Source organism: Pleurodeles waltl, chromosome 12 (genome assembly GCF_031143425.1).
Source record: "Pleurodeles waltl isolate 20211129_DDA chromosome 12, aPleWal1.hap1.20221129, whole genome shotgun sequence".
Taxonomy (NCBI): domain Eukaryota; kingdom Metazoa; phylum Chordata; class Amphibia; order Caudata; family Salamandridae; genus Pleurodeles; species Pleurodeles waltl.
Window position 1 is genome coordinate 151,765,478 of NC_090451.1, and position 22,642 is coordinate 151,788,119.

The window sequence follows — 22,642 nt, forward strand, 5'->3', positions numbered from 1 at the left end:
CCAACACCTTCAATCACTCCCACTTCTGTCCTTTCTCCACACACCTTGGTAAAATGTTCTTGGCATCCAGTAATTGGCAGAAGACCTGAAGGAACTGGTCACAGTCCTGAGCAGTGGGATGCATGAGGCTATAATTGAATTATGTCTCTCAAAATGATCCAGAACTGGTACTTAAACCCACATCAACTTAGGACATTGGGTCTCCTACCCCATTTGCAAAGCTGGCACTGCTCACAACCCAACTGCTATAAAATACACATATTATACAATTGTCCAGCAATCTCTCATTGTGGTCCCACACAGGCGATATCCTAAGTCTTGTATTTCCTCTGCTTTCACTGCTCCCACAGTCCATGGTTATACTACATGACACTGTGGACTTACCTGATCTTATCATGCACACTCTGAGATTCTTGTCCACAGCGTTAACAACAGTCAAACTTTGTGTCTTGCGTCTCTGGCACTCACAACACCTCCCCACACATGAGGAATGGCTCTCTGAAATGTTTAAAGTAGCATTGTATTAATGCATACTCTATCGATTACAAGACAAGGCAGACCTACTTGATGCTATTTGGTCCCCCTTTCTGAACCATGAGACCAATGCACGAGACCTCCCCTTATCTTAATCTGCATTGATCTTAAGAGGTATGTCTGGATCGATACGCTATTTTCCCCCTTCCCACTTCAGATTTAGCTTTGCCAATGATACCTTCCTGCATTCTGCCATCTCCTGACCCCTCTCTGTCCCCACCCTCTCTCTATACAGTGAGTAACAAGCCAGGGCGCTGAACGTCACCGCACACCCACACCTCCCTAACCTTGAGCCTGGACCTACCTTCCCTCCTTATTCCCCTCCAATCGCCCCATGGCTCACCTACTTGGCTCCCCTCTTTTCTCACTCCCCACATAGCCCCCTCCAGTTTCTTTGGTCCCACCAGGGTTCGATTGGGAAGGCGGGCAGTTGGGCACTGATCGATGGGCCGGTGTCTCAGGGTCACCTGATGGGCAGTGTTTTAGGGCCTCTGTAGAGACTTACTGGCTTCCCCAATCCCAGCCAAGCCAGACAACTGTAATGTGGTGCCAGTATCATGGATGCTTCCCTGCCATGCTGTCAAACTGAGGCTGTGGTGTTGTTCTGGCCCTTAGGGCATTCTCATCTTGGCCCCCTGCCTCCTGTGGCTGGCCTGCCCCAGAAGCAGTGCCATCCCACGCCATTACTTTCAGGCCATGGTGGATGTGGGGAGGGTGGGACTTCACAGGGTGGGGCATTCTCACCTAATCTCCCTGCAACAGCAGCAGCTGTGTGCTTTTCTCACCACCCCACCCTAAGGCTATAGTGGGCTGTGGAGGGGAGTGAGTAAGAGAAGTGGTCTCACTGGCGGGCAGGTGTTGTCACCTCAGTCCCAGTGTCTTTTAGGCCTTGGATGAGGAGCCGGTGAGTGTTTGCATAGGCCTCCCTCTGAGGCCTCCTTTCCCAGAGGAAAAACACATAGGATTTAGAGTTCTGGTCAGAGGTGCCGATGTTGAAACTGGGGGAAATAGTTTTGAGTTCCGGTGTCAGCTCAACATCCTGTGATTGTTGTCAAATCACTCAATCTCCAATCCTAAAATAACAAGCATTTGCAATGCAATAGGCCTCACATTTGTGAGAGTTAGAGGTATTGGCGTTGTAAATGACAATGGGCCTAGTTATGACCCTGGTGGTCACCAGACTGCCAGGGTCACAGTCGGACCATAACTTTGGCCATGGTCCGACCACGATATTACGACCTTGGCGAAAGCCTGGTGGTCTCGGCGGTTGTAATCTGCTTGCAGCACTGCCCTGGGGAAAGGCTGGCAGAAAGGGGTTGCTTGGGGCCCCCATGGGGGCTCCTGAACTGACCATGCATTTGGCATGGGCAGTGTAGGGACCCCCATGGACAGTCCCGTAGTGCTTTCCACTGCCCGAATTACGGGCAGTGGAAAGTGCGAAGGGTGCTGCTGCATCCATCGCACCGTCACATTGGTGCCAGCTCGATTGCAAGCTAGCATCAATGTTAAAGCCCTGTTCAACGGAGGGCTGGCAGGCGGAAACGCTATTTCCACCCATCGGCCTTGTGATGAACTCATAATAGGGCCGGCGGTGTTCAGGTCGCACAGGCGGCCTGATGGCAGTACAGGTTTGGCAGGCGGCATGCGCCACCTGCCAAACTCGTTATGGGGGCCATAGTGTTTTGCCTACGTGTTGTGGCTTGGAGTGTAGTTGATGTATGCCAGGTGCCACAGCAACCCTCCCAGGCCTGTGGCTGCAGGAGACAGGACACAACAAGGCCGGCATCTTGGGAGGTTTTTTTTTTTTACACATTCCTATATACTGGCTGTGACATTATACACAGGAGTCCATAGGGTGATGGGGAAGCACTCTCCACCTGTGCCAGCAATTGTAGTGGGTATTCAAGGTGGGGCCTCTCCCAACAGGAAGCAGTGCTATTCGAGCACTGTTTTAGATAATACTTCAGTGAGTGGCATCTGCAAGGTCACAGTAGCTGTGAAGGGACTATGAAAGCCATGACACCAGTGAATTCTGAGAGGAGGAAGTGATGGAGTGTGCTACACTTTTGTGCCCTATCATACGCTTCTTCTCTCACTGTGGCACCCTTGTGTTAGCTTCTTTGTGCTACAGGGTTAGAAAAATGGCTGCCTCTGCTAACTGAACTCTATTTGAAGAGGCCCAATTTACATTCAAAGGTTAGATATTTTTTGCTATGAAACTTGAGGCTGTGAAGTGCTTGGGTCTGGAGTCACAACTCCTTTTCTACTATTTTGGAGAAAACACCTTTCACCATCTTCTTGTCCAAAACAAACCTATATGCTGGTTGATGACCCTCCGGAGGTTATCAAGAGCATGTGCTATCACCTAGCATTAAGCTCTACTCAAGTCAGTTGGTTAATGCACCCACTGCAGAGGTCTTGACAGAATGAGAATATCACAGATTACAATCCTGACATAGTTTTTCACCTCTTCATCTCTGCAAGGTCGATGCAAATGAAATATAGTGATTTTGTTAAGAATGGGACCTGCTGTGCAGCGCTATGAAATGGCAAAACCTGTACTACCAAGTTCTACAGAAAAAAATCAAATTATTCCCATACTGCCCCAACACTCACCAGACAAAGAACCCTAGGGGAGAGGATGTGTCCTACGGGCAAGAGCTGCTGACCTTGGAGCTAGTGAACACGGTTTGAGTCTCGTGCTGGCTCACCATCCTGTGATTCTGCCCAAATCAATTAACCTCCCCTTGCTACCAAAAATGAATGTGTTCTTACGTAATGTAACCAGTGCTCATGTAAAGTGCTGTAATACCTTTGTATTGAGTTTGAGATAACTGAACTCTATTTGAAGAGGCTCAATTTAATCCAAAGGCTAGGTTTTTTATGCTATGAAGCTTGAGGCCGTGAAGTGCTTGGGTCTGGAGTCACAACTACTTTTCCACCATTTTGGAGACAACACCTTTCGCCATCTTCTTGCCCAGAACTAACCTATGTCCTTGGTTGGTGACCCTCCAGAGGTTATCAAGGGCACTTGCTATCGCCTAGCGTTAAGGTCTACTCATGTCAGTTGGTTAATGCACCCACTGCAGAGGTCTTAACAGAACGAGAATGTCACAGATTACAATCCTGACATAGCTTTTTCACATCTTCATTTTTGCAAGGTTGATGCAAATAAATTATACCAATTTTTTTAAGAATGGCACCTGCCTTGCAGTGCTAGGAAATGGCAGACCCTGTATTACCAAGCGCTATGTAAAAAAATACTGAGTTATTCTCAGACTGTCCCAACACGCACCTGACAAAGAACCCTAAGGAAGAGGGTGTGGTGTAAGGGCCAGAGCTGCCAACTTTGGAGCCCGGGAATACGGTTTGAGTCTCTGCGCTGGCTCAACATCCTGGGATTGAGGGCAAATCACTTAGGGGCATATTTATACTCTGTTTGCGCTGGAATTGCGTCGTTTTGTTTTTACGCAAATCCGACACAAAGCTAACTCCCTATTTATACTTTGGCGTTAGACCCGTCTAGCGCCAAATATCTTGGAGTTTGCGTCATTTTTTAGCGTGGACACCTACCTTGCGTTAATGATATGCAAGGTAGACGTTCCCGTCTAAAAAATGACTCCAAGGCATGTGCGCCTTATTTAAACTCCCGTGCAAAAATGGCGCATGGGAGTCGGCGGGTCAAAACAAAATGACATCCAGCTGCTTTTGGGTCATTTCTTAACGCCTGGTCAGGGCAGGCGTTAAGGGACCTGTGGGCTCGGAAGGAGCCCAGAGGTGCCCTCCCATGCCCCCAGGGACACCCCCTGCCACCCTTGCCCACCCCAGGAGGACACCCAAGTATGGAGGGACCCATCCCAGGGAACTTAAGGTAAGTTCAGGTAAGTGTTTTTAAAAAAAAATTATTGTGGCATAGGGGGGCCTGATTTGTGCCCCCTACATGCCACTATGCCCAATGACCATGCCCAGGGGACAGAAGTCCCCTGGGCATGGCCATTGGGCAAGGGGGCATGACTCCTGTCTTTGCTAAGACAGGAGTCATGTCAATGGAGGGTGGGGGTCAAAAAAAATGGCGCAACTCGGGTTGAGGCAGATTTTTTGCCTCAGACCGACTTGCCCCATTTTTTGATGCCCAAGCTCCATTTTCCCCTACGCCGGCGCTGCCTGGTGTGGGTCATTTTTTTTTACGCACACCAGTCAGCTCTGCCGACTAACGTCATTCCATAAATAAGGCGCCCGCATGGCGCTTTGAAATGGCGTTAACATTTTTGACGCACAACTGCGTTGGCGCAGTTGTGCGTCAAAAAGTATAAATATGGCCCTTAATCTCCCCGTGCTACCAAGAATGAATGCGGTCTTGTGTAATGTAATTGTTGCTCATGTAAAGCTCTGTAATACCGTTGCATTGAGTTCGCACTACATAAAACTGCAAAATAAATAAAGTGATAAGGTACATTTGTGTCGCGCTACAGAAAACTGCAAAAGAAATAAAATAAAACATACCCTGCAGACATCGCATAGAAACAGCAAGAAGCCCGAAAATAAGGAATAGACAAAAACAACCTATGGCCATGCAGTGTGAAGTGGTGAGGCCAAAGAGAAAAATAGTGTGCCACTCTAGTTACATGGCCAATTGTGCAATAATCCATGTAACAGGGTCAGTCTCCAAAGTGGTAACAAAGCAGCCTGAAGGCAGGACAAACGTAAAGCGTTTACCTACGACATCAAGGGGTTTTTGAAAGGAAGGCACAGGAACAAATGAAAGTGATGGGCCTGAGATGGGCGTGGTTAAATCCCACAGAATAGATTACAACATGTTGAGAAGAGCAGCGCTTGCGCACTGCTATGCTCAACCTAAGAATGAATTTGATTTTGTGCAATGTAACTGGTTTGCATGTAAATTGTTTCAGTGCCTTTCGACCGATGTCACACTATATAAAGGACAAAAAATAATAACGATTCCTGAATGTGGGCCATTTTGTTTAGGGAGTGCCTGGTCCTAACTGTGAACCCAATCCGACTCTGGTCCCACACCCCACCACAGTGCGGAGTACATGGTAATCTGTTTTCGAGCCCACAGTAGTGTATCCTGCTCCAGTGTCAGCGTCTTATGGGTCTATTTCCCCGGTACCTTTCGTACTTATTCCCACCAGCTTGATAGTTGGTGTGAGGACTTTCCTGTTGTCGGAAACACTTGTGCAGGATTGATGACTGGCCTGTGGTTAAACAGTTGTTGTGAGAATGAGCTCCACCTACTATGATATTGTATTCAAACACTATGCGGATGTACCACTGGTCTTTGTTTGCTAATAAAATCAATTTGAAACTCAAAAAAGCCTTGGTAGTAGAGAGACACACAGACACTTTGGCATAGCAAGCATTTTCAAAACCTTTGTCTGGGATTGGCTGCTGCCTTTTGGCTTTGCCCATGTTTATTTTGTATATTATATTTTTGTATGAAAACAAACATTGTTGAAAAGCCAAAACGCGTATTGTTTTTATGTCGCAGTACACATTGCACCAGTAGTTCCTGGCAGCGAATGGGACTATTTATTATGCAGATGGGCACATTGCGCAAGAGCATGATGTCGCCACTCACACTCAGGAAAGCTCATGGATGATGAGAACTAACCTTCCGCCCCATGCGATTTGCTGTTGTGAGTGGAAACAAAATGTGAAGGATATCATAGCAGACCCACAGATGAAGAGGGATGACTAAAATCCCATGTATGTGTAGGACATGAATACAAAAGGTCTTGGCTAATACCATACCTAAAAGGGAAACATGTGATGCAGAAGGAGGTACAAGCTTAGAGCAGCATCAAACACAGGCCTAGAGGGAGCCCATCTATGTGCTAGTAGTGTTTCACCACCCCAAGCTACCACGCAACTTTTGTAGTAGTAAGACAAATTCAGGCACCAGTAGCCCATCAGCAGCTGGTGTTGACAATATTGTTACTTTTAACGTGACGTAAATATACCTTCGTTTTGTTAAAAATAAAGGCATGTAGCATATCAGGCAACAATTCACTTCCGGGTGTGGGGCCTATGTATGTGTTGCTTTTCATCATGCTCAGACAAAAAGTAGCATTCACATAGTTTATAGATGTGACCACTAAAACACCATTTTACATAAGGTGTACGATCTCATAAAACAATGGATACAGAATCCAGTAATTGTACAAAACAATACATACATTTCAATCATTTGTTTGAGTTTTTTGCAGTGTTACATGCACAATTGAGATTAGAAAACGCAAGCCTGCCTCTTTAAAACTATGCACAGGCTTTAAAAAAAGTGTGTGGAAATTCCATGCAGAAACACAAATATATTAGCTTTCAAAAGAGCGCAGCTTTTTGCATTGCATCAGAGAAGGACACGAGCCTGAAATGAGCCCAGTATGTTTGGTAAACAAATCTTGCATCCCCCATGTTGGCACACTTACTACCTCTGGTGAGGAGTTAGTTGAAATTCGGCCAAACTGAGGGCTGAAAGGAGGGGCTGGAGGATTCTCTACCACAGCAGCTGTGCAAACCAGGGGAGTAGCCTTGTTGATAAAGACATATTTTGTTGAATAATATACCAATGCACCAATGTACCTCAGTGTCCTTCTATGCTCTAAAATGCTGTCGACAATTCCACCATCAAAGTGGGGCATGGGCTACATGCCAAATAGTGAGGGTATGGGGTCAATAGCTACACAAAAGCCTCCCTAGAAACCTGGGGGGTGTATCCCAGCATGTTAAGGACATCACACTTACCTTTTCCTTATAGCCTACTACAACTTTTAAGCCAGACTTTGTTGGTGGTAACGTCCAAACATGCTGACAGACAAGTTAGGCTAGATTGGAGCACTTGACTTTGTGTGATGGAGTCAAACCCTGAACTAGATAGAGATAACATAACAGTATATGCAAAGTGTCTCTACTGGGGATATGTTTGCCAGCTAGAGGAATGTTGCAAGAAATTGGCTCACTGGTTGACTGGGATGTGAGCCCTGGTCAAGCAGCAACCACAGTCCTTTTCAGGGTAAGGCACAAGCAAACCCCAAATCAACTTGTGCTCAGCCCCCTAGTAGCATGGCACAAAGCAGTCAGGCTTAACTTAGAGCAAATGTGTAAAATATGTGTGGATTACTTCATACAGTAAAACAGTGAAAATGCCACACAAAAAGAACCCATGCCAGATTCGAAATAGAGCTTAGTTTAATAACTAAACAAGATCAAAACAGCAAAATTCCAATCAGTAGAACTGGAGATATGGATTTTTTAATAATTTAATCTAAAATAGCACCAAAAAGTGTAAATCACCAACAGTGGCTATCTGGTGGCGGTGGACCGGTCCAAAGTCAAAAGCTCAGGCTGACCATGATAGACCTTGGGTTGGATGCAGTCCCAGATCAGTCCTGCCAAAGTTTTCCCATCTAAAGTTTTGTGCCAATAGTCCTATTTGTGTTAGAGAGGGTCACGGTGAGCAAGGAGAACGTCACAGGTGGTTGTCGACGTGGTTCAAAGAGCAGGCCAGGAATCGCAGATGGGTGGGCTAATGCTTTGTGTAGATGGTCCTCCACAGGTGGTCGATGCTGCTGTGTGAAGAGACAGGCTTGTGGCAGCTTGTGCTGTATTTCGGTGCAAGCGGCACAGTATCTGTGCAAATGTGTCTATTTGCGAAGAGCCCAAAACCTTGATTTAAGAGCTTGTGAGCCACACCAAGGGTCCAGGACCTGAAAGCCCCCACTTTGGGGTCAGAAACTCACTGCATCTGGGTCTAGGGGCTGGTTGGGGAGCCTTTTATAGCCCTGAGGTTCAGATCAGGAGACCAGCAAACTAGCCCTTCGAGTCACTCTGGGGTCCTGGGTTTAAGATGAAGTTGCAAGCCCAGTTCTTCTTCTCTAGGCAAGATGGCAGCAACTCCCTTAGAGCAGCAGTCTAGCAGATAGGCAGTGCTTGTAGCAGCACAGCAGTTCTTCCTGGCAGTGTATCCAGACATCCAGAAGTGTACTAAAGAGCTGGTGTCTGAGGTCCAGTATTTACCGCCAGTTGTGCCTTTGTATTGTACGGAGAAGCTTCTAGAGGTTTCCCTTTGAAGTCCTCAGGCATTCTGCCTTCCCTGCCTTCCTGGCTCCAGACTAACCACAGAGGGTATGCAGCCCTTTGTGCGGAAGCAGGACACAGCCTATTCAGGTGTAAGTGGGCCTTGCCTTGCTCCGCTTTTCCATCCTGCCAGTGATAGCTCATCCAGGCACACCTAAGCTCCTTTATTGTGTGTGGCTATCTAGGAGAAATACACAGAGTTTAACTGTCAGCTACACCCAGTCATGTGATCAGAGACAGGCTACAGACACTAAGGAGGTCACTATGAGTCTGGCAGGCTACTGACTGCCAGACTCATGGTGGCATTTGGACTGCTGCCAATGCGGCAGTCTGAGCGCCACATTATGACCACCACGGTCGTGCTGCGGCCGGCCTGCCAGCACCACCAGGATTAGTTGTCCCGTCGGTCTGGTGGTTGTGGCAGTCCTAATCTGCCAGGGCAGCGCTGCCCTGGGGATTACGACTTTGTTCTCTGCTAATGGTTTCATGGCAGTAACACCGCCATGAAAAGGACAGTGGCATGGGCAGTGCAGAGGCCCGCCTGGCCAGCTCCGTAGCAATGTTCACTGTCTGTCTGTACACCCTGCATCCTACAGCATTGCCACCGGGCGATTATGAGCCAGAGAAAATGCTGTAGGGTGTTTCCCACTAGGCCAGCTGGCAGACACTCAGGTTTCCTCCCACTCACCTAGGGAGAAACTTGTAAAGGGCCCGGCGGGGAGATAACCACAATGGCAGCAACCTCCCTGTTGGAAGCTCAAAACAGTCAGCCAAACTCATAATTAGGCCCAAAATGGCTAAGGCAGGAACATTCTAAAAGTGTCATTCTCTAAATTGCAATTTGAAATCCTACTTTACCATAAGTTAGGTTTTTAAATTAGGATTCCAGAAACACCAAACATGGGCTGTTTACCGTTCCCATTTGAAAATTACACTTATAAAAAGCAATAAGGTAATTCCAATGTTATCCTAAGGGAGAGGTAGGTCTTGCAGTAGTGAAAAATGATTTTTACTACTAGGACATGTAAAACTTAAAAGTATGTGTCCTACCTTTTAAATACACTGAACCTGGCCCTCTGGCCGCTCTAGGGCGTACCCTGCAAGAAACTTATATGTATTATAAGTGAAGGTTTCAGCCTTGCAAAAAGTTTATTTTGCCTGGTCGACATGGCAGTTAAAAGCTGCACACACAAGCTGTAATGGCACGTCTGAGACATGTTTTAAAGGGCTACTTAATTGAGTGCCACAATCAGTGATGCAGACCCACTAGTAGCATTTAATTTACAGGCCCTGGACACATGTAGTGCCACTTCACTAGATACTTATGAGTAAATTAAATAGGTGAATTGGGTGTAAGCCAACGTGGTAAAGTGCACAGAGTCCTAAGCCCAACAAAAATTAATTCATCAAAAATAGAAGGAGTGAAGGCAAAAGGTTTGGAGGTGACCCTGCAGAGAAGGCCAGGTCCAGTACTTGAATATAGGTAAATTATACCACCAAAAGGTGGGGATAAGAAATCTGCATTTTTGGCAGATTATTCAATTCTGCCCTCATAAAATGCAAATGTTTGTTCCATCTTTTTAAAATCTACTTGTGAGACAAACCTCACTTTCTACCTCAGACTTCATTTAGATTTGTTTGGATTCATTCACTAAGCTGTGTTAGTGCAAAACGGGGTTGGTGCAACAAGTTCCAATATGGGGGGTGGGGGGGGGGCTCAAGTAAAGGCGAGACATGATAAGGAGGATGAGGACTTACTCAATCTTTCCCCAGGGTCCATAGTGACCGAAAAGTCGCCCTTCTTGTGTTGCAGAATTGGACATATTCAAAAACAGGAGGTCAAGCAAACTCTGAGGAGACTAGAACATTACTGAACATGAGTGGATTTGCGAGAACGAAGGAACTGGGAAAGAGATTGCCGAGGAGGACCTGGAAGGAGCGTTGCGTGTGCGGAGCGTGATTGAGGTGCCTGCTGAGCGAACTCGAGACAGAGGAGAACACTCTCCAGGAGGACCGTGGCTACGTCAGATGAGTAACCAGTTCCTGAAACAGGGAGGGAGGCGGGAGGTGCACGCCGAACCCGGCACACAAACAGAGTAAACGAACAAGAGATGGGCTAAAAACTGACACATGAAAAAAACGTAGTCCTTGATATTTTTATGTTCGTTCTTTCTTCACTAGTTTTTTTTTGTTTCTTTGGAAGTGGCACTTGGAAAAAGGGACCCTGCTCTGAAGAAAAACGAGGACGGATGTCTTCACCCAATGTCATTTGATGACGCACGACCTGGGTGCACTTGTTTTCATTTTCTCTCTATATATATTTTTTTAAAGAACGAATAATACAACCCTCAAGACAGGTTATTAAAATAAACACAATAATGCTAACCTCAACAGGTGTAAAAAGTGAGACAGTACAGTCACTTACCTGACGTCCCCTCTTTGTCGAGAGTACCGGCGGACGGGAGTTCCCGAAGACCTATAAGAAACAAGAAAGAGGAATAAAGACTTTTGTTAAAAGGAAGAAAGAAAAACTATAAAAATGTAACCTTTACATAAAAGGAAAATAAAGCATTCTGCATTTAAATCAGCGGTTCCAGTACCTCATTTCTGCAAACGGTGACAGGGCATAAGGTAGGCCCTTGCAGCCGCTGTAGTGCAGGGGCCCCCCAACCCCATTCTGCCCAAGGCCAAGGAATATGTGTTACATAAGAGACATTTGGGGGCCCTCATCACATTCTACAGGGTTACCCCATCATTTAGTGTTACACCAATGCCCCCAAGCTTAAAGGAGGTTAGGGCTGAGATGTGAGTACCTGTTATTTTGTTCTTATTTGATGAATGAAAAATTATGCTCAGGTGCCTCAAAAGCTGAAATGGAATTAGCTGTGCATGTCTACAAATCTAAGAGGGCTTGGCTAGTAATTGAACATCATTTAGGGCTGTGCTTGGTTATCAGTTAGAGGTCTGTTAATATCCTTCAATAAATATATATATATATATATATATGATCTGTAATCAAGACCAGTAGGTCGAAACGCGTCAGTGGTGAAGGATGGTGATTTAATCCTGATTGCAATAAAAATAAATAATTTCCTCCTGGAGTGCGGTGGTGAAGTTGCTCGCAACTGTTTGTTTTTGGATTCATGAGAGGAAATGGTCCATTCCTCACACCTGCACCAACATGAAAGAGCGCGCCAGAAGCAGGACCAGTTTGTTTTTATATATATATATATATATATATATATATATATATATATATATATACTTTTATCTTTTAAAACATTATATTGAGTAAAGAGTTTAGTTACACAAAACCAAAGGAATATACTTTGCAATAGTATTTAGTTATGACCCAATAACACCAGGGATTAAAACCCGTCTAAAGCAAAACAACCACAATCATTGTTAGTGGGAACCCAAAAAGTCATTAAATTAACCTGTTCTTGACCATCTGGTAACTTGGCACACAGACTTAACGTAGAGGCATGGTGTTAAGTGCAGCACATAAACAGTAATAAAGTGAAAGCACACCACAAGAAAATCGCAAAACTGATTTAGAAAAAAATAGAGTAAAGTGTAATTAATAAGATCAAAACAACAAAAATCCAATCAGTAGAACTGGAGATATGCAATTTTAAAGGTTTAAGTAAAAATAGTGCCAAGAAGCAGAAAGTGCAGACGATGGGTACCATTTGGGCGCCCTGTCCAAGTCTTTTTATCTTGCTTCCACCTCAATCCAGTCTTCCTAATGTATTTGGGGTCTCTTTCGCCAGTGTCCTATTTTTCCAACATATTGCTTTTTTCATCAGAGGTTTAGACAGGACCTTGTTTGTTCCCTAATGTCAATTCATCTTGGACAGGTTCATATATATCAATATATTTTTTTAAGATTGTGTGTCTTAATTACAAATATATGATAAATCTTCTTGGTTTTAGGCCCTGGTGTGTACAGAACTGGTGAAATGGTTTCATGCTTACTAGGTCCCCAAAAAGTTCTGACTTTAGACACTCCTATAAAATCCCATCCAGTGACCCATTACAATCACTGTAGATCATTAATTGTCTTACTGGTCCATAGAAGAGCCCCCTTAGTTACTAGGTTCCTCTGACAAGTCGTGGAAGTAGCCAGCTTCCAAGCACTAAGCACCATCCTGGTGGTGTCAGGCAGGCCAGTGCAAGCCCTTCATAAAATATAGCATGATGATGCCCTTTATCTCCTATTGCATATCTGTTGATCATACGTGAAGGCTCCTACTGCATCACAACTGCCCAGTCAATATTTATAACCAACCCCAAAGCCCGGATGTATTTATGAACCTGAGGGTGACAATGTCCCCTCATATACGCTTCAGCAGTGTGTCTCAGGAAAACGTGGACTAATCACCTTCGTTTAACAGAGCTCAAAGGGTCACTTCTACCCTTCTGTAAAAACGATCCGGTGTCCAAAATTAAGTATTTTGTTCAGCGTACAGAATTTTGGGGAGTGTGATCATTTTGAACTGATAATTTTAAACAGCGTTGCTCTACCAAGGTGGAATGGTGGGAGCTTCTTTTTTGGCATCTGTTGTAGTGACAGCTGTTGTAAATCTCAAGTAGAGAGGCGGGTGGATGGGAGAGGGGGAGGCGAGGGGAATAAAATAATAATAAAATAAACGTACCTTTGCTGCTGCTGCCTCCCTCCTCTTCCCTCAATGGTGTTGGTGTGCCAGCAGTCTCTCGGATACCAGCACAGGCTCCCCACGTAATCTTGGTGCTGCTCTTATACTATACCTAGCATGAGAGCAGTGTTAGGATTGGTCTGAGTGGGTTCGTCTGCCGTTCAGACAGTAAATGGGAGTCTGTGCAATTTCTCCAACCAGGCAGATAAGACAGCTAGGTTGAAGAAACCTAAGTGTGCATGTTAGTTTAGCCAGCCTAAGACGGCCAGCCAAACTAACATGTGCATTTAGGTGCACTCCACTTCTTCTCTCCTCACCCCTCCCATGGCCCAGCCCCACCCTGCACATGTTGCTGGGGCCTGCAGCTGAGCTGAAAAAGAAAACAATAGTAAAATATTGTTTTATTGTTTAGGTGCTGGCTCAGCCAGTGGGCAATGCTCCTTCGCCATTGCGAAGGAGTCGCCCCTGCTTAAGTTATTCTTTTGAAAGCTAGGCTTATGTCTTGAAATCACAACCAACAAATATTGAAACTCTTACTTTGTTATTTGAAAGGGGCAGTGACATCATGGTGCTGGTGCCCATTCTTTAAGTGGGAACATGACTAACCTAGGGCGTAGCATCGGGGGGGGTGGTGGTGTGCTACACCGCCCATATAAATAAATTTTCTGATAAATAGTTGGGTACAGATGCTTTCAGTTGGGTATGGTGAGATGTCTGCCGCATTTCACCAGGAATTTTTACATACATTCAGACAAAAACGCACACACTCACTTCCTCTCAGTTTTTAAAGTAAAAAATAGTAGTAATTTTACAAAATATTGGCCCAAATTTAAGAGGGCAGAGTGCCACATTTGCATCATTTGTTTGACATTTGTTTGACAAAGTGGCGCAATGCACTTGTACCCAGGCCTGAGCAGTAGACACCTAGATCAATTGGCTGACCTCCTGTGTGGTAGCAGGACATAACAAGCTGCACAAGGCTATTTTCCTGGAGCGTTCTGTGGACCAGTTACAACTGGACTTAAACTGGACCTTACTGGTGGCCTCTGCTGGAGTGTGGCCTGGTCCCTAAGTGCTGCCCTTGAGGAGCCTTAGAAGTGGCTAAGTGGAGCTGCCCAGGAAAGTCTGAAAAGTTGGGACTTAAAAAGATTTTGAACTTCCATGACCTCCACAGTCTCAACAGGACCTTGTGGCAAAGTTGTCTGATTTTGATGCAACTTCACTGGACATAGCTTGAGGCCTGCCCCGCCGGAGGATTTTAAGCTGCATAAAAAAGAATAAGTCAGAAGGTAGAAATTCTGACTAAGCGAGGGAGCAAACAGTATCAGCCCAACATGAGGACTTAGATGTCCATAAAATTCGAATTTCTCTTGCTGTGAGCTTTTCCTGCCAAAACCAATGACTTCAACTGGACCTCGTCCAGCAGCTATCTTGATTCAAGAGGACTTCGGTGGATACATCCTCCAACCTTGCCTGCTGGAAGATAATGACTTACAATAAAAAGACTAAGTTAGAAGGTAAAAATTTTGACTGGATTGACCTGCTTGGTGTTTCTGACTTGTGCTATATCGCAGTCAGCCTGAAATCGCACCTTGGTCCTGGTCAACCACGAACAGTGATTTCTGGTTGGCAGTTACTTCTTCTTGGCATTTTTTGCCATGCATCATATCTCCTTTTCACCTATTAGATTTCTGCCTTTTATTGTAATTTTTCTCATTCAATTATTCTTAATTTTTATTAATTGGTTGTGGGATTTTTAGTCCGTTGTGTTATGACTTTTTAACTGTTTTAATGTTGCTAAATACTTGCTCAAAACCAATGAGAGGGGAGGAAAACTGTCATGTGGGAAAGGCCCTCGGTTTCCCTGAACTGATATACTTAAACTAAAAGTGGAAAGTGTCTCCCAAAACAAGCAGTCACTACGCTTTGCTCCTTAGTGCTCACCAGGCACTGTGCATGTGTTCTTAGAACCCTCACCCACATGCTAATCAAGTGGCATGCTTCATCATCGGGTCCTCACCTGTTGAGGGACTCATCACCAGGTGGGCTCAACCTCACAATGGGAGGAAGCACTTTGATACTCTCTATATTTTTATTGGAATCTTAGTACAGAACACCTTAAAAAAATCTCCAGGGAACCCTAATCCAATTATTTATTAAGAAAGCCCTGTGGTATGACTAAAAACATAACAGACACATAGAAACATTTACTGAACCAGTGTGTCTGTTCTAGGTTGACATATTTCATCTGCTTCACAAGACGTCCAGATTTCATCAGAACCTCTAAGACCCTTGTACTCCTGACCTATACTAAGCAGGAGTTATGCATCCGTATGCATTTGGTTAGAAATGGGGTCACTAGTTGGCAGTCGATTTGCACCCTGTCCAAGTAGGGACCCTCACTCTAGTCAGGATAAGGGAGATACCTGCTCAGACAGCCCCTGCTCACCCCCTTGGTAGCTTGGCACGAGCAGTCAGGCTTATCACAGAAGCAATGTGTAAAGCATTTGACCATAACACACAGTAACACAGTGAGAACACTACAAAAGGACACCACACCAGTTTTAGAAAAATAGCCAATATGTATCTGTATAAAACAAGACCCAAATGAGAAAAATCCAACATACAGTAAAAAGGATATGAATTTTGCAAGAATTACTTAACAATACAGTTCCTTGAAGTCAATAGCTCCACCTTGGGCTATCAGGGCATCGTGATCAACAAAACTAACAGTTCAGGCCGTCCGCGGCGTCGCTGGCTGGCTACGGTGTCGGGAAGACCAGCAAATAGTACCTTGGAAATATAGGGCGTTGTGATCCTCGGATGAGATCCGGAGGTCAGCGTTGCTGGTGTCAAAGGCATCAGTTCTCGAAGCCGGTGCGGGTGTTGTCGTGCCCTTGAAAGACCCAAGCGTTGCAGATCGAACTCTGGGCTGATGAAGTCAGGAGCACTGGTGTGTATGGCATCAGACTGTTGTGCGAAGCGGGATGATGCGAAGTTCAGTGCCCACAGGTCACAGTGCAGACAGCGGCTCGGTGCCGGCATCCAGCGGCGTCGGTGAGACCAGGGCTATGGTGTGAAGCAGGGCAGTGTGACGTGCAGTGTCACCAGGTCACAGTGCAGGCAGCGGCACCGTCGTTGCGGAAGCGCTGTCGTTGGTAGGCCCGAGTTGGAGGTGTGGGCCGGGCTCTGTGCAGTGTCCATGGGTTGCGGTGCAGACAGGGATGCCTGGTGACGACACCGGCGTCAAGGCACTGGTGTCGGTGGACCGGGGCTGAAGTGTGGGGGGCCCACAGGTCACGGTGCAGGCAGTGGCTCGGTGTCAGTGAGACCAGGGTTGCGGTGTGAAGCAGGGCGATCAGGCTCTGTGCAGCGTTAGCAGGTCACGGTGCAGGCCAGCTGCGTCGTCGATGGCGTTGTGTTTTTTTTTTGTCCTGAACAGTAGAAAACACACAGTTCCCAGTGCTGTAGGCACATGAAACTGAAGTCTTTGGTGTCCCTGAGACTTCCAACAGGAGGAAAGCTCTACTCCAAGCCCTTGGAGAACTCTCTCAAGCAGGATACACTGCAAAGTTCACCCTTTGCTCTCTTTTAAGGCAGAAGCAGCAACTGTAGACCATCCCAACAAAGCAACACAGAAAAGGGTCAGTACTCCTCCTCCAGCTCTTCAGCTTGGCAGAGGTTCCTCTTGATCCAGAAAGATTCTAAAAGTCCAGGTTTTTGGGTCCAGTACTTATACCCCTTTCTGCCTTTGAAGTAGACAGACTTCAAAGGAAAGTCTCTGTTGTTCACAAGATCCTGCCTTGCTCAGGCCTGGCCCCAGACACACTCCAAGGGGTTGGAGACTGCATTGTGTGAGGGCAGGCTCCACTCTATCCCAGATGGCCCATCAGGATATGCAGGCTACACCCCTGCTCCCTTTGTATCACTGTCTAGAGGGAATTCACAATAGCCCAACTGTCAGTCTGACCTAGACGTGGAATACACAAGCAGACTGAGGCACAAAATGGTTTAAGCAAGAAAATGCCCACTTTCTAAAAGTGGCATTTTCAAACGAACAATTTAAAAACCACCTTTACCACAAGATGTATTTTTAAATTGTGGGTTCAGAGAACCCCAACTCCACATCTCTATCTGCTTTCAAAGGGAAACTGCACTTTAAGGATAATTAAAGGCACCCCCATGTTAACCTATGAGAGAGAGAGGCTTTGCAACAGTGAAAAACACATTTGGCAGTATGTCACTTTTAGGACATGTAAAACACACCAGGGCATGCCCCACCTTTAAAATACAGTGCACCCTGCCCTCGGGGCTACCTACGGCCTACCTTAGGGGTGCCTTACATGTAGTAAAAGGTAAGGTTGGGGCCTGCTAAGTGGGTACACTTGCCAGGTCGAATTGGCCGTGCAAGACTGCACTCACAGACACTGCAGTAGCAGGTCTGAGACAAATTTACAGGGCTACTTATGTGGGTGGCAAAATCAGTGCTGCAGGTCCTCTAGTAGCATTTGATTTACAGGCCCTAGGCACCTATAGTGCACTTTACAAGGGACTTACCAGTAAATCAAAAAGGCCAATCATGGATAAACCAATCAACAGTACAATTTCTATAGGGAGCACTTGCACTTTATCACTGATCAGAAGTGGTAAAGTTTGCAGAGACAATAAACCAGCAAAAACAAGGTCTAGTATACCATAAAACAGGAGGTAAGATGGCAAAAAGACAGAGGAGACAGCCAAAAAGCTGCCAGGTCTAACACATTACATGTAAGATCAAGAGATAGTTATCCAACCCTTTTATAGAGGGTGAGTTGATTGAAAATTGGAGTTTTTTCACTTCAAGTATCCTAAAAAAGGAGAACTAACATAGAAAATGAATATACATCTGAATTAGAATAGGGGTAGACTACTTAAATACTTTATTCCGTATGAAAATTATCAACCATACAAATAAATTAGCAACACAATACATAGCACTCTCAAAATCATCAAAAATACATTCCTACACCTATCCTATCCAATAAATACTTAAAACAAAGATTAAGAAAAATTCATTAAACCAATTTTATATCCTACTAGCCATTTTACACATATTAAAATTACGTTCCAAATTTCATTAGAAAATATAATATTTCGATAAGATTACAGATTAAGACTCATTTAAAAAGCCTCTATATTGTTCCACCAGGTTATAGTTCCCTTTAGAAAAGACCCCACCCCTCGCTGCACTAGCACATCCGAGGCCATACGCAGTCACAGGAAGGCTGGGCGGTATTGCACAAAACTCCTAGACCTCAGTATGGGGAGTAAATAGCGACGCCTAAAGGGGGAATAAAAGCCACAGAACAAAGTAAAATGAATTAAGGTCTGTAGAGACACTCCATCACAAGGACATGGTTTTATAGATTTTTCATCAAACTGGCCTAGCGGAAAACACAGATTGCTTCTAATAACCCCTAAATGGAATCGCGAGATAAGAGTCCTTTCCCTCACATTTTTTATCTCCAAAAGATAAGCCTCAGGACCCACCACCATCTTTAACATTACTGCTTTTTTCCTTAATTCCTCCTCCTCCCTCTTAACCCCTAGAATTTTTGAGAAATTCTCTTTTGCCCAGTGTTTGTCAGAGCTGGTTAGACTCCCTGGAGCCTCCTACATATTCGGCCGCCCCAGTACATAGGCTACTTTTCTAATATACATCAGCCAGGGAATATCCTTTGCACGCTCACTTGCCATGCAATCCTGCAAAATCTCTCTATTGAAGGCAGCAAACTCGCTAGTCCAAATAGAAATCCATAACATAAGTGGAGCAATCTTTGATGGTATCTTCTATAAAGTCTAAGGCCAATTCAGCATGCAAACAGAAACTGGAGATATTTCGGCCAACTCCTAACAACCTCCTGCAGAAGCAATTTTCCTCTATAGCAGGGGCCCTGTTTTCTGTATGCCCCCACAATGGAGCCCCGTACAGCAAGACTGAGAGACACTTTCGCCTATATACTTCGAGCAGGGCCTTAACAGGTTTATTACCCACCCTGGCAGCAAACTCAAAAGTGGCACCAACTGTTGCATTGAAAAGCGCCCCTCTCCTGGAAATACAAGATTTCCTGGAACCCTTGTCATCAAAATTTACACCTAAATAGGGGAATTCCTGAACCTTACGGATTACTTGCTCGTTAATCATCAGCCCCCCACCACCCTGTTGAGTGGTTTCCCATACACCATAAAGTGTGATTTATTGCAATTTACCTCTAGGTCAAGAGCTGACATAAACATTTTATAAGCTCTAACCGCCTCTCGAAGGCCATTCATAGTGTGTGCCATAAGCACTGCGTCATCTGCATAAAACAAAACCGGGACGATCTTACCATTATTTTAGGAGCATCCTTACAGCATTCCATTAAAAAAATCAGACAGCCCATTAGTATACAGAAGAAAAAGGGTAGGAGCCAAGACACATCCCTGGCACACACCCCTGCTGAGCTCAAAAGCATGCGAGCATTCCCCATTTATCCCAACCCTCATGTTTGCATAAGTTCCTTGGTGGAGGTACCGAAGCAGCTCCACAATTAAGGGGTCCATTCCCAGCCGGGTAAGCTTCTCCCATAGCTTAGACCGATTGACCTTAAAGGCACAAGTAAGATCCATAACTGTGAGATATAGAGTGCCGTTCCTAGCTTGAGTATATTTACCAATCACCATCAGCAAATGTAGGCACTGTTCCTGGGTACCAAGCCCTTCCCTAAAACCATATTGTACCTGGCTCAGAATTGCATTTTCAGAAATCCAAGCCTCAATACTCCTTAAGATAATCCGGCCCAACATTTCGGCTGAAGAATCAAGAAGAGAAATTGGGCGATACGACTTGGGATCATTCCGGTCCCCCTTTTTGTACACACGAATAATACAAGCCAATCTCCAGGTATCTGTGATACCCACACTAACTGCAGCATTAAGGACATTTAGCAGAATGGGTGCCCTTAACTGGGGGCAAGATTTATAAAGATCCATTGGGATTGAGTCTGGACCTGGAGCTTTGTTATTAGCGCTATCATGCAACGCCTCCTTTACCTCTTGGAGTATAAACCTGATAGTTAAATTAGGGTGATCTTCATATTTTCTCCCCCCATTAGCTCCTAAAGGACTCCTTTGAAAGATTGTACAGAAATGGCTGACCCAAGCCTCAAGGGCGATATTACAGCCCAGACCCTCAGATATTTCTGATTCAATAAAACCCCTATTAACAACCTTCCAGAACAGGCCAGGGTTCTTACAAACTACTGCACATTCCAGTCTCTCCCAGGCTAGCTTCTTAAGCTTTAGCTTCCTTAACCCTCAAGACAGATTTATACTGAGCCCTCGCTTCTCTGACTTGGGCCTTATCTCTAGGGTACTCTTTTAAGGCCTTCCTCAGAGATTTCTTAGTCTCATAACAGGGCTTACTGAACCAACCACCCTTATACTTATGGGAGGACTGAGCGGCTACAGTCAAACAATCTTTAAAAGCTTTATTCACTCTAAGCATAGCATCCATACCTTCCCCTGGGCTGGGAGTTTCTGCCAGAGTGTACCCGTGATCAGATTTAGGTTGTCACCCACCACCCTTTCTACTACTTGCTGGATATTTACCTGTCTCCAACCAAGTCTCCTACCCTGATCTTTTGTCCTCACCAAAACTGGCCCTCCCCATCCTGGTTTGTATAAAATCTCTGGGAAATTGAAATGGACCGTAAGAGGGTTATGGTAACTAAAATACATCTCAACCACCTTCCCATGCCTAACTAAATTCTCTAAAGATGGGGAAACAAAGATACAGGCCCTCATTAAGACATTGGCCGTAACTGCCGCCTACCGCCACGGCGACAGCCGCCAACATACCGCCGAGTGGCTACCAGCGGCCCACCCGCATTATGACCCTCGACGGAATTCCGCCAGAAGACAGCAGACGGCGGTAAGGTGGCGCTGCTGTCAGCAGCAGCGCTGTGCCAGCAAATCACGACCTACTGTATCATGAGCAATGATACGACCTGGCGGTGTTTAGCTGGCGGACGCTGCTGCTGACAGCAGCGCCGCGTCCCGTCTCCAGCCGGAGGACCAACTGTACACAGGTACGTCAGGTGCTCTGACAGGAGATGGGGTTGGGGGGTGTTGTGTGTGTGGGGGTGTTGTGTGTGGGGGGGTGTCTGTTGATGACTGCGTGCATGCGGGTGTGAGTCACGTTGAATGAGTGCGTGAATGCCTGATTGTGAGTGTACGTGTATGTTGTGCGTTGTGAATGCATGTGTGCGGCAAAGTATGTTGGTGTGTGTTGCAGTGTGTGGGTATGTATGTGTGCATGCATGGGCGGATGTGGGTATGCATGTAAGCTTGCCCATCCGACCAGGTTTCTTGAAGTAATATAAAATCATACTGAGCCAGGCACCTAGTCCATTCATGATCTAATAACTTAGTATCGTACCCAGCTCCATTCCAAGAAATAAGACAGCACTCTGTAGACTTTCCACCTTGGGCATCGATGGTCATAATAGCATTTGAGGGTTCTACCAAGACCTCAGTGTGTCTCCCTGCATAACGTCAATCCACCCCCTCCAGGTCCGGAGTGCTGGTAATATCATTCCTCAGACTGGTTTTCTGTGAGCCACCCTGTCCTTGTTGTAGATTTCCAAGATTCCCAAACGGGATCTCACCAGACTCAGCAGGCTGCCGTGTATGATTATAAAAGAAACCCAAAGGGACCATACCAGTATTGCCCTTTCTCTGTGAAGCCAAGCTTTGTGTAGAAAGGAGTCGCTGGGCCAGACCAGGGTATCTGCAATTTATAATAATACGATTCCCATTTCCCACTTTCACCCGCGGCCCAACCAAATAAATTCTTCTAACAAATAGGATATCCCTAAAGTCCTCGCAAGCAAAATCACAGTTTTTACTCAGCCAATGGCCAGTCTTATTTTTTAGTTGGTCCGTGGATTCACTAAAACCCGGAGCAAGAACCGGAACATCACCACTATACTGGGGGCACATGATGGAGGGAGCTCCAAACAAACAAGTGGGGGATTTTTCTCCAAATGCAAACCTCATGCTCCACCACTTTGTGAGCGCTCCCTCCCAATTACCACAGGCCCACTGCCAGATGGCTTTCCAGCTCATAGCCTATTTTTCCCTCCTGCACCTCTTGATAAATCGGCTAAGGAAATCGAAACCGGGGCAGCCTCCACAGAAATGCCCCGAGCCCCTGAATTTACAAAATTGGCAGCTTGTCCTATGGCTCCATCCAGTTTCCTGGGATAGCCCTCACATGGGAATGCCCCCTCAGGTGATTGATTTTGATGTCTAGAGTCCGGGCCACCCTCAATAAT

The 22,642-nt window shown here is 45.6% G+C and overlaps 1 long non-coding RNA gene across 1 annotated transcript in view; it reads right to left on the bottom strand.

Annotated features, from left to right (window-relative positions):
- Nucleotides 1-22,642, bottom strand: part of LOC138267396 (uncharacterized) — a 140,563-nt gene that overhangs the window by 69,226 nt on the left and 48,695 nt on the right. Inside the window, exon 2 of the long non-coding RNA XR_011199793.1 lies at nt 11,054-11,104. This is a non-coding gene — a long non-coding RNA (uncharacterized lncRNA). The remainder of the gene's footprint in view (nt 1-11,053; nt 11,105-22,642) is intronic.